The sequence below is a fragment of the Octopus sinensis genome, linkage group LG3, assembly GCF_006345805.1.
Source record: "Octopus sinensis linkage group LG3, ASM634580v1, whole genome shotgun sequence".
Lineage (NCBI taxonomy): Eukaryota > Metazoa > Mollusca > Cephalopoda > Octopoda > Octopodidae > Octopus > Octopus sinensis.
The window spans coordinates 42,349,939-42,362,644 of NC_042999.1; positions in this window are offsets into that span (position 1 = coordinate 42,349,939).

Below are 12,706 nucleotides of genomic sequence, written 5' to 3' on the forward strand. Positions count from 1 at the left end.
ACTATATGATATTTCCGGAAAGTGTCTTTCCCCAAAACTTCGAGTTGCTTGCTCTGTGACTTATGAGTGAAACTTAATGGGCGGAATTTGTGTGGAAGTTCTTTAGCTGAACCATATAATTCAAAGGGTCCGGCTTTCCCACATTGTATCATTGATTTTACCAGTCAATTTAAATTAAGGATTCGCATAGGCGTAGGAGTGGCTGTGTGGTAAGTAGCTTGCTTACTGACCACATGGTTCAGGGTTCAGTCCCACTACGTGGCACCTTGGGCAAGTGTCTTCTACTATAGCCTCGGGCCGACCAAAGCTTTGTGAGTGGATTTGGCAGACGGAAACTGAAAGAAGCCCGTCGTATATATGCATATATATGTATGTGTGTGTATGTGTTTGTGTGTCTGTGTTTGTCCTCCAAACATCGCTTGACAACCGATGCTGGTGTGTTCATGTCCCCGTAACTTACCGGTTCGGCAAAAGAGACCGATAGAATCAGTACTAGCCTTACAAAGAATAAGTCCTGGGGTCGATTTGCTCGACTAAAGTGGTGCTCCAGCATGGCCATAGTCAAATGACTGAAACAAGTAAAAGAGTAAAGGGTAAAGAGTATATCTGTGCAATGCTCAGTCATTCGGCATTTAAAAAATTTATGAGTAAGTAGCCCGAACTAGAATAACGAAACTGACGGAAATTAGTTGTTTTAGGGTTACTTTTTAAATGTGCATCAATGATATATATGAGATTGTTGAGGTTTGAACATGTATACGTGCACGAAACACGGAGACAAGCACCAATGTAAGGTCTGTGTGTGCAATAGCGTACATACGCGCGCGTCTGTTTGTACGTGTGTATGTGACAGCGTGTACGGATGCGTACATGAGTGTATATGTGCGTGAGTGTGTAAGTGTGCGATAAAGTATGCATATATATATATTAGCTGATGAACCCGGTAATCCAAATAAATAAGCTCGAAACTTCTTTAATGCGTTCCCAGAGTATATAGAACTTAGGGGGAAATACTAATAAGGTATGTATACTAAAATCGTGAAGTATGTTACGTAATAACAGGCTAATCAGATATGAGATAATAACAATTCAAAGTAAATAACTCTGAAAAGGGCTTTTGTGCATTCCCAGAGAATATTACCCTCAAGGGCGCTAGTGTTGGTATATTCGTGAGTAAGTCACTAACCGAAATAAGTGGATCTATTGTTTTGGAAAATCTATTCACTTGTTTAAGGGTTGTACTGGATACGTTGCGAAAATAACTAACAGTTCTAATACTAAGAAATAAGCATACTCAATTTCATTTTTACCAAATAATTTAGGAAAATGAATGGCTTATTTCCCTTCGCTATATATAAGAATCCCTTCCAGGGGTCCTATCATCGATTTTTTTTTTCAAGGATGAAAGGCAAAGTCGACCTCGGCGGAATCTGAACTCAAAACGGAACAGCAGACGAAATACCGCTCAGCATTTCGTCCGGCGTTCTAACGATTCTACCAGCTCGCCGTCTTAATGCACAAGGAATATTGGGTACGCTACAAGACAGGACAATTCAATGTAGAGTTACATAAAGAATCGTGTCAAAAGTGAAAAGAAAAAAACAAGAACAAAAATTCCCCAAAAGAGAGACTTCCTGTGGCTACTCGTGGAAACCCCACAATATCATGTTCGCCTTAACCACTAGGGCAAGTGCCCTCACAACATTGACTTCCTTCAGTCTACAAGCGCACGCTTAGAGTAGACCCGTTCACTTGGACCATTCTTGCCACGTTTACCCACCTTTCAATAAAATTTCTGGGTGGCAGCTCCTTCCTTTTCAAGCGAAATTTGCAAAATTTGATGAGGAATAAGCTAAAGAGGAAAGTATCTGTCTTCAGCCCTTTCAGTTTCGTCCACGATACATCTTTCGCTAAGGCACAGGACAAATAAACACAACCTGCCCTTCCCGATCAAAGTGTTCGACGTAAACCCACAAATCAGCAACGCTTTAATTCTTAAGGGAAACGGGACTGCGTATAAACTGAAGCCGCTTCTTGTTTAATGCTGTGAAGACCAACGTACATGCAAGAATATTAGCAAACCTGTGCTGCTTGATACTTCTTATCACAATAAAACAGCAAGAATGAGAAACAGGCTTTGAAACTTCGTTCCTGAATATTTTTCTTCATCAGGTAAGCAAATATTGTAAAACAAAAAAAAAGGAGAAAATTACATTAAACAATTTATCAATTTCGCATGAATGCTCTAATGCTCTTATTAACCATTAAGCAAAATAAATACGTGCTTAGGGCCAATGGAAACATGTTTCTAACATGTTGCTAACATCAGCACTGGATTAACAATATGTAGAAAGGAGCATGGGCTTAGGGCTCGAGGGAAGGAGGAGCACTACAGAAATGGTAAGTGGTTTACAGCACAAATGAAATCATTTTAAACTAGCAGAAATAATATCCGAAGTTGTTCATATAGTCAGAAATATGATTTCGAAATGATCATGGTGTCAGCGTGAGAATTTGAATTACATATATACGAGGGCCACCAAAGTCTTTTAATCGCTTAGGCCTTTATGGGCTTTAATCCGGCCCTGCTCTGGTATTATTCATTATAGGAGGCACCAAAATCTTTTAAGTGCTTAGGGCCTCTATGAGTCTAAATCCGGCCTTTCTTTTATATAATTCATAACATCTCAGCAATTTTAATCCTTATACAAAAAAATTAAATTATTGTATTCCCAAATACGACGCCACAAGTCCGGCCGAAGGATCAGGGGTTATATACATTCTCAAAGCAAATTATTAGTAAATTATTGCCGAATTGATTTACTGATACAACAATCCATGGCACTTTACTCTGTGGGTTTGGAAACCATACGATAATTTGAGTGCAATTAGGCACATTAGTAAAGCCTTGGAAGAAGTCACAAAAGAATGCATTTAACGATAACCGAGAACAAATATGTGAACACCTTCATAGGTATTCATACTGATAAAATTGTAAGTGGCATTCGTGGGAAAACTGGAGTGTTTGTAAAACGGGTTGGACCTTGAAGTGGTCGAAGATGACGTTGAACAGTTTATAGCGGACAAAAGCGAAGATTTGACGATCGACGAGTTGATAGAGTAGGAAAAGGAAAACAATAAGAAGAGAGGAGGCTGATGATGAAGTATTAAATGCATCATTGAAATTTACAACCAAACGGCTGGCAGAGGGATTTGCAGCACTTGATAAAGCAATACAAATATTCCGAGTAATGGATTTTAATGATAAGCGATTTTGACGGCTTAAGAATGCTGTCTTGCTATAAAAGAAATATATTATGGTATTATGGAAAGAAGAAGCATTCTATTCATTCTTTGATCTGTGTGTGTGTGTGTGTGTGTTGTGTGTGTGTGTGTGTGTGTGTGTGTGTGAGTTTGTGTGTTTAAAGACCTCGCCTTTTCGTCCTCTCCTAAGGTCTTTAATGCACGTTACAAAGACTGTGTCTTTAACAAGTTTTGCTATCTCACATGCCCCTGATGACTCTTATTGCCCTATTCCTCTAATCAACTCTTCGTTTTCTTCCTCCGGCTATAGTAGCCCTACATCTCCATCACCTTCAATCAAATATTAGATAAATTACATATTTTATTATTTTATTTTCAATATTTCTGTATATGTAAGGCGGTGAGCTAGCAGAGCCGTTAGTACGCCGGGCAAAATGTTTAACGGCATCTCATCTGTTTTCACAATTTGAGTTCATATTCCACCGAGGTCGACTTTACTATTTACCTTTCGGAGTCAATAAAATAAATACCAGCTGAATAATGGGCTCGATGTCATCGACTTACTCCCTCCCTTCGAATTTGCTAACCTTGATCCAAAATTTGAAATCAATATTTCTCTACATGAAGGCAATAGGCTGGCAGAATTCTTAGAACGACCGGTGAAATGCTTAACGGCATTTCATTCGTCTGTATGTTCCCGAATTCAAATTTCGACGGAGCTGGGTTTTGCTTTTCATCCTTTTGGGAACGATACTAGTTGAGTACCCTAGTAATCGACTTAACCCACCCTAAAATTTCTGGCCCTGTACCAGAATTTGAAACCAATATTTCTGTATATGTATATAAAGCTTTATTTCTACTGATTGAGACCCCCCTTCGGCCATGACTGACCGTGGGATTGCACCTAGAAAGTTACCCTCCCAGGCAGAAGTCCGGGCAAGGTTGTTTATGGAAGACCATCAGTCGCCCATGCATACCGGCCTCCCCTCTCCACGCCACCAGTGTTATCCAAGGGAAAGGCAACGGCCGATACAGCTTGGCACATTTCTACATTACACAAAATATAATTTATTTCTATATTACACAAAATATTAAATTTCCAGGTCAGATTATTTAGTCAATCACACAGGAGATGTACTCAAATATATGAGGGAAAGCCAAAAATTATCTGCACTTTCGCCATGACATATCTTTATTGTCACACTGCCTTCTGCGCATGCGTGCTTATAGTTGATAATATTGTAGTCACGTAATCGAAGTTTGAGTCTGACCGAACCATTTTTCTTTTTGGTTTTACAGTGTAAGCATGGTCGCTCCACAGGCAAAATGCACCAAGGTAAAACAAAGATCGGTGATCCGATTTCTTTGGGCGGTAGGTGTGTCAGGTGCTGAAATTCATCAGGCTTTTAGCACAATTGGTTAATGGTTTCAACGGTCTGGGCGGCCGTATGTGGGCGTGCATTGTCATGCAGCAACAAAACTTTCTTCGACCGCAGGCCTCAGCGTTTGGTGCGAATTGCTGGCTTCAGTTTGTTGACCAGCAAAGCACTGTATCTTGCATTGTTGATTGTACACCCGTTTTCCAGCACCTGACACCTTCCGACCAGAGAAATTGTATCACTACGCTTTGTTCTTCTTTGGTGCACATTGCTAGTGGAGCGGCTATGCTTGCACCGTAAAACCGGAAAGAAAAATGACGCAATCTGGCTCAAACTACGATCACGTGACGACAATAATACCAACTATAAGCACGCATGTGCAGAAGGTAGTGTGACAATAATAAAGATATGTTATGGCAAAGTGCGGATAATTTTTGACTTCCCCTATATATATATATATATATATATATTATATATATATATATATAATATGTATGTGTGTATATACATATACAAATATAATGCATGTATATATATAGTATGTATATACATGAGAGTGTGTGTGTATGTGTATGTGTGTGTGTGTGTGTACAACACTAACGATTCACCTTTATCAGATATAAAACTATTACTTCATACTTTTACTATTCCCATAAGAGGACACAGTAATTACTTCCATTAATTTTTGTGCTATCGCTTCAAGTAATACATTAACCTTGTCGGCTTTGTCTCGAAAACGAATGAACTGATGTTGGGAGAGGAAAAACAACAAAAAAAAAGATGTGTACGTATCTCTAAAGATAAAAATTCACTGTAAGCGGTACCCACATTCACCTATTTCATTAAATTTCGTGCACAAATTAGTCATTCATAACAACTATCCCTGATGTAAGAAAGGAATGACTACTGAAAAGTGTACTAAATGGTGCTATTTTTACATTTAATATGTGGAATGAATGGAAGCACTCCGTCGGTTACGACGATGAGGGTTCCGGTTGATCCGAATCAACGGAACAGCCTGCTCGTGAAATTAACGCGTAAGTGGCTGAGCACTCCACAGACACGTGTACCCTTAACGTAGTTCTCGGGGATATTCAGTGTGACACAGAGAGTGACAAGGCCGGCTCTTTGAAATACAGGTACAACAGAAACAGGAAGTAAGAGTGAGAGAAAGTTGTGGTGAAAGAGTACAGCAGGGATCACCACCATCCCCTGCCGGAGCCTCGTGGAGCTTTTTAGGTGTTTTCGCTCAATAAACACTCACAACGCCCGACCTGGGAATCGAAACCGCGATCCTACGACCGCGAGTCCGCTGCCCTAACCACTGGGCTATTGCGCCTCCACATTTAATATGCAAATAACTGTGAAGACGCGTGGCTTGGTGGTTAGGATTTTTCGGCACGCGATCGCAAGGTCGTGTGTTCAATTCCCGGCGACACGTTGTGTCCTTGAGCAAGACACTTTATTTCATATTGCTCCAGTTCAATCAGTTGGCCAAAATAAGTTGTACCTATAATTCAAAGGGCCAGCCTTGTCACATCCTGTGTCACGATGAATCTCCTTGAGAACTACGTAAAGGGTACGCGTGTCTCTGGCATGCTCAGTGACTTGCACGTTAGTTTCAGGAGCAGGCTGTTCCGTTGATCGAATCAGCTGGAACACTCGCCGTCATAACGGACATAATGCTATGTATATAACTGGCTCTCCGTCGCTTACGACAACGAGGGTTCCAGTTGATGCGATCACCGGAACAGCCTCCTTATGAAATTAACGGGCAAGTGGCTGAGCACTCCACAGACGCGCGTAACCTTAACGTAGTTCTCTGAGAGATTCAGCGTGACACTGATTGTGGCACGGCTGGCCCTTTCTTCCATAGGTATTACTTATTTTTGCCAGGTAAATGAGACTGGAACAACGTGAAATAAAGTATCTTGCCCAAAGACACAATACCCCACCAGGAATCGAACTCCCGTTCTTACAAGTGAGAGCCGAATACCCTGACCACTGAGTCGCGTGCTTTCACCTACTTAATATGCAGTGATGCTCAAACTGACAAATACCAGACCAAACATCACCAAAATATTAAGGAAATTTTTTTGTTCTCAGCCATTGCACTTTTCATTAACGAGAAGACAGTGTGTGTGTGTGTGTGTGTGTGTGTGGTGTGGTGTGTGTGTGTGTGTGTGTGTGTGAAGTTACTCTCGGTACTGCTGTTAATACGTAAGCCAATACACTGTATCGTTCGACCGAGCGGTCGGCTATGAAACTGGCAAGCTTGCGCGTTAAGACGGGTTATGTTCACTGAACACCATACAAAATGCAAAACAAAACCCGTCAAAGTAATAGCTAAATTCAGTAGAATCAACGGCCATCCAGTAGCTGGAAGTGAAAGATTCTTTGTCTTTGTTTAAACCAGGAGTCTTCCGGGAGAAGGAAAACTGTGAGATAACACCTGCGACTTCGTTAGCATTCAGTGATGCAGACTAGATCTTCTATACGTTGCTTAGAGAGTGGAATCGTCTCTGTGCAAGGCCGTTTGTAGCTGTTATCGTTTACAGACCAACACCGGTTGTCAAGCAGTGGACACACAAACACACACATACGCGCACACATATTTTTAGGAAGTTAAAAGTTGATTAGCGTGATGCTAATCTTCAGTCATTTTGAATTTGAATGAAAGAAGTTGATTGTTATCACGGTAAGGTGGGCTGCGGTTGGTCGAGGGTCATGCGGTGTCGTGGTTTGATGTTGGTATATCGGTGACAACAGTTAGTTGGAAAATACTGCATGGTGAACAAGAAATCGACCATGTGGTGGACAGGAAATCGGTCGGGTTGTTGGTGGGTAAGTAGGAAGAGGTGGTATGTGCAAGTATATAGTTGTACACGTGGGTGTGTGGACGCCCTCATATGGATGGTAATACACGTGATCACAAAAGCACAAATTTCACAACTTACGAAGTAAACACAGTGATGTCACTCGGGAAACTGCCTCATAAAGGTCACTGCTAGCTCTCACTGTGCATGCAGCCGTGTGCTGCCATTTGTTGGCACGCTACAGAATTAGTATGGGAACGTTTTGATACCACATTGCATGAGCTGTGTATAACATGTGATACACAGCTCATGCACAAGGTTAAGGACGTATTTTCACAAGAGATCATTGATGATAGTAAGGCCATAAATAGTAAAGAATGGAGAGGGCTATTGGTATTTGCTGCTCAAATGATTTCTTCCGCCATTTACTATTCTTCGTTCAATAATTTGTGAATTAGGGTAAGTTTGTGTGCCGTTAGAAAGGAGAGGACAATGCATTGGGTTGTTCGGAAAGTTCGTGCCGATTTATAGTAGCTAACCTTTCGACTTATTTTAGAACATGTTTGAGTCCATAAAATAGGATTTGACTACACCTCCATTTAGAGCACAAGAAGGTTTATGTTCCTATAACCTGTGTTAATTCCGTAATCCTTTAAAATGCAAGATAAGAAAGTTCATTTTCGGCACTTGATGCTTTGGGAACCAGACAAAAATTGCTGCAACTCGGCTGGGATGTGTTACCCCACCCTCCATATTCACCAGATATTGCTCCTTCGGATTTCCACTGATTCAGGTCTCTGCAGAATAGTCTTAATGGTAAAAATTTCAATTCCTTGGATGACGTAAAAAGATACCTTGAGGAATTCTTTGCCATGAAACCACCTCAATTCTGGGAAGAGGGTATTTTCAAGTTAAAGGAAAGATGGAGACGCATTGTGCAACTAAATAGTTCATATTTGGTTGATTAAAAATGTAATGGCAAGTATTTATTAGCCTTTTTCTTTCCTTTAAAAATCGGCACGAACTTTCTTGACAACCCAATATTTTAGGGACTGACCGTTCGCGACTAGAATGGCCTGACTCGAAATTATATTGTCCTCTTCTTCCCACGACATGCGAACTTTACCAAATTCACGAATTTCAATACACACAAGCATGGCTGTGTGATAATGAGTTTGCGTCCCAACCACATGATTCCGCGCTCAGTCCCACTGCGTGGCACCTTGGCCAATTGTCTTCTACTATAGCTTTGTGAGTGGATTTGGTAAACGGAAACTAACAGAAGCCCGTTGTGTGTATGTGTGTGCGTGCGTACCTGCGTGTGTGTGTGTATGTGTGTGCGTGCGTGCGTATCTGTGTGTGTGTGTGTGTTAATGTGAGTTTAGAGGGATATATTATACGGGCGGATACCCTGCTAGCTCTCAGTCATGTTCCAGGTTACGGCTAACTGCATCGATTAGTATTTAATGTCTATGATTACTAGGAGTTGCCACTCACGCTGTAAATTCCGTGATCGCTTCACTGGATGGTAATTTTATCTGGAGTGTATATTTACAATAATTATAACGATAGAGAATATGGAGATGGGCACGTCCTCAAATTTATTTCGTTTTATTTTACAGTATGTCATACAGCATATTTTTATGGTTACGACGATCTAGACGTGTTTTCACTGCACAGAAGTTGTAAAGCAACCGGGCATAATTTACTGTGCAGCTTCGTTCAGGATCTTTCAACCAGCTTGGCTCGAAGCGAGCTAGTTCTAGCCTAGAGAATGGATTAACAGAACGGGAGGAGACGCGTAGGATTGAGAGTCGCCGAAGAGGTCATAGGAGTTGTGACGAAAGATTTAGAATAAGAATTAAGAAAATAAGGACATAAAAATAAGAACAATAATAAAGCTGGAGTTAAGAACGAAGAAATAGAGCATGTGTTTATTTGGCAAAAAAATTCACTTTTCCGAAATATAACAATGTGGCTGTGTTGTAAGAAACTTACTTCCCAACCACATGGTTCTGTGTTCAATTCCAATGCGTGGCACCTGGGGTAAATGTCTTCTACTATAACCTCTGGCTGACCAAAGCCTTGTGAGTGGATTTGGTAGACAGAAACTGAAAAGAGCCCGCCGTATATATATATATATATACATATATATATATATATATATATATATATATATATATATATATAAGGGGGAGGGGAGAATTCACACAAAAAATCAAACAGATGTATTAGTACAACGCTCGGGAAGTGAAAAAGTCTTTAACGTTTCGAGCCTACGCTCTTCCATAGAAAGAAACAAGGAGAGAAAATAAAGTATGTGTAGTGGCTAGTGTTCTATCATGGCGAATATATATATATTATAGACAGACAGACAGACAGACAGACAGACAGACAGACAGATAGATAGATAGATAGATAGATAGATAGATAGATAGATAGATAGATAGATAGATAGATAGATAGATAGATATTATCTGTGTGTCTTTGTGTCTGTGTTTGTACCCAGGTGTTGTAGAAAGTTAATTGACGAAACATTAATTGTAATATATTGGCCCAATTCATTGATTGGAGTCGTACTGCCAATTAAATAATAGATTGCTATCATAGCAATTAATTTAAATTAATTGTAACATTGTCAGCGAAAGTTTTTCAAGTGGCCTATACTTCATTCGACGTTCAATTGCCAAATACAGCGTTCTATTATTATTTGAGGTATTGTGTGGACGCTTTGTTCTGACAGCTGAGAATGATTCATACATTCTGTCGTACTTAGGAGTTGACTATTGTGTATGTTGTCAATTGTTGATGCTTGATTCGCACTGCTGAGAATGATGCACATTCTATCATGCTTGAGAATTGGCTAATGTGTATGTTGTCAAATAACCGGTGCCGAGTGCTGACGCTTGGTTAGGACTGCCGAGAATGATTCACACATTCTGTCATGTTTGGGAATTGGCTATTGTGTATGATGTTAAATTATTGCTCTCGTGTGATTCTTGGTTCTGATTGCCGAGAGTGATTCACACATTCTATATTCAAGTCATTAAATCGTAACTTCGCCTGCAACGCGGTTGTATCTTGAATTCCGCTCTAACATATTAACTGAATCGGATTTTCATCAGCGGAGTGGTGAAATATCTTCTATTTTAAACTGTGACGAAATATCTTTTATATTAAGCTAAGCCATGCTGCGTGAAAACGAGCAGAAAATATTTTAACCATATAGACAGTGAACATGTATGAAAATGCAAGTGTGGAAAAAAATTCCCAGAAAAAAGGATTTAGGTGGATAAATCTTATGGATCATGTAAAAACCCAGCATCCACAGTATTCTACTACACAAGCAACTGGACAACCATCTTTATCGGGTTTTCTTTCACCAAGAATTATTTTGTTCAGTCGTTCGGTCTTAAATGTCTATGGTTGGATTAAGTGGGTATGTTGGTTTAAAACCATTTTCCTTTACTGAAGACCCACTGACTTGTAAGTACACAAACTTAGGGTTGGGGTATGACAAATATAACCTTAAAGAAATACATGGAGAAGCTTACTCAAGAAGTAGAAAAGAAAATATCTGGTGAACTTCCAAGTAAATTTTCGTTGGTTATCGACTAAGGGTTCGACCAGTGGCGGGTCGTAGATAAAATTAGTGGCGGTACTGCTGCGGAGAAGTTTTAGCCGTTGTTTTAATATTGTGTAAAAGGAAACAAACATATAAACAGAAAACTTATACATAAACTTGATCGGTTCACGTTTTAGCCACTGTCGGATAGTGTGTTTAATTTGTTCACTGAACACCGCCACGAATTCCCCTTATTTTTCAAAAATCCCCCTTAAATAAGGGCGGAAAATCTGCTCTATTTTTCAAATCTTGGCAACAACACTGTAGCTGGAAGCAGGATAATAATCTAATTCTATAGTTTATCACATTCAAGACTATAAACACGTTTTTAAGCACAACACACGCGGAGTCAAAAAGAAATACTGCCTTTCACTTGTACACTGGAGTCAGTACTGCGTGAACGCCAGTGCTCTCTCTCCCTAGCGTGAAGCTTCCCATCTCGGACATGTGAGCATGCGCACAACAGCCAAACACCGCGTCGATGGAACTGTGAAGCGCACAGTTCTAAACATGGATTTTTGTATTTTTTTCATAAACTAGGGGATGTCTACTGGCATTAAACTTAAGGATTATATAATGTACAAGTATAAAGAAAGAATTAAAGAAAAAAAGGGACTCATTATATTGAATGTTATCGATAATATCGAGTGGAAATAGGGGGTGTTGCAGTTCCGCAGTGCCTATACACGAGCCGCCACTGGGCTCGACGCATTTCATTGGACTCGTTGCAACTTATTTGTGCAATTATCAAAATGACTATTGTACTGTTTTGTTAGCATTTTCGCCAATGGTAAGTGAATCATCATTCACTGCTTCTGATTATTTGGAATTTATTGAGTATTTATTAAGTGTCTATAACAAAAATTTAGGAAATGTTGTAGCTATTATCGGAAATAATACTGGCGTGAACAAATCTATAGCGATTGGATGTGCCTCTCATAAATTGAATCCAACTGTTTCTGCTTATCTCGAGAAGCAGGAAGTTCTGCTTGATAAAATTGATATGTTGACGGGCAAGCTAAAATTATTAAAACTTGAAGGTAAACTTCGGGAAAAAAACGCCTTTGCAATCTATACAAAGAAATATAACCCGTTGGTCCAGTACTTATAACATAATTGAGAGGTACATCCAACTCAAGCCGTTTTTCGACTCTTTTCAAGGCGATCCAAAGCTGGTTGATTATCTGTTGACTCCACGTGCTCATAATGAACTGCAGAGTCTAAAAGACAATTTAGGAGGGTTATGCTCAGTAACAGCCACCTTGCAAAGAACAGAAATGGATTTGGAAAATGCTCGAATTCTTTTTGACGAAATTCTCGCATTGTATCTTTACGAGGGGTTTTAAAAATATTTGCTTCCATAGGGAGTCATAGTGCACAGTCCAAATTTTGAAAGTGGAGTTGTGGAAATTTTACAACATGCAGAAGCAGAGCTATTGCGGATAAAGTGGCTGCAGACACGTCACAACAATCTGGTTTGTCTATAGACGATGATTTTGCTTCAATTTATCTGAAAAATCAAAAAAAAAAAAAAAAAGATAAAATATCAGCTCAGCAATATCTGAACTGTAGATTTTTGCTAAAAACGTCCAACATCTAGAAACGTTTCTTCAGCTCAGCAG